We start from the raw sequence: 1,064 nt of genomic DNA on the forward strand, positions 1-1,064 counted from the left end.
CGCGATGTGTACACCGTGCAAACCTCTTTGCCTTGCATAGCTAGCATAGAGTCCATTCAACATATATATAAGATCTTTAGCTTAGCACTTATACGCTTTTTTTAAAAAGGTAAAACAACCTATATTAAAAGGCTATAAAAAGTGTAATAAGTGTAAAAGTATATAAATAGTAATAATTTTATTTTTTTTATAGTACTACAAAAAATTAAGTAAGTTATAGCTTTTATAGCTATTAATAATAAAAAGCTAATAAGTGCTTATAACTTTTTTTATATGCTTATTAAAGTGCTTTAACTACTACAGCTTAAGCTTATTTATTATCTAGCTGTTTTTAAAGACTATAATAACTTAGTTTTAAAGTAAATTTTTTTATACTAAGTAAAAAAGTAATAGTAGCTTTTAAAAATAATAAAAAGTAAAATAGCTTACTTTATTATATTAATACTTTAAATAACTATTATTTACTTTTTATTACTTTACTATATTACTTTTAGCTATTTTTATTTTTTTAAAGCTATAATAACTACTTTAGTTAATATTTAGCCTATTATAAAGCTTAACTTATTAAAGTTATATATGTTTTATTTTAAATACTATACTTAGCTTTTATATTAGCTACTAGGTAAAACTAGCTTTAAATAACCTTTAGATTTTTATAAAGCGCTTTTTTATAACGTACTTCACAGGCGAGTTGCTTACACACCTAAGTTGCTTACTTTTGCTAAGACCCTACTAAACTACCCTTTCTACACTAATGCATTCCCCACAACACTACTTAGACGCGCTAAAAGAATGTTAGATACAGCTTACGCTCTAAGCTTTTAAACAAGATATAAAACTTTTAAAGAAATGTGTTATAGCTATGTGTAGAGTCTTATAAAAAATAATAAATAACTATAGCACTAGACAACCTTTATAAGCTAATTCTACAGCTAAATTACAAAGGCTAGGTAATAAAAAGAAGCAGGTAATTATTAAAACTATACTTAAGCTATATGCACAAGGAATTTCTTCTTAGATAGCATTTATAGCTAATATAGCTAATTCTTTGCGCGCTAAGCGTA

Source organism: Lindgomyces ingoldianus, assembly GCF_010093535.1.
Source record: "Lindgomyces ingoldianus strain ATCC 200398 unplaced genomic scaffold BDR25scaffold_6, whole genome shotgun sequence".
Lineage (NCBI taxonomy): Eukaryota > Fungi > Ascomycota > Dothideomycetes > Pleosporales > Lindgomycetaceae > Lindgomyces > Lindgomyces ingoldianus.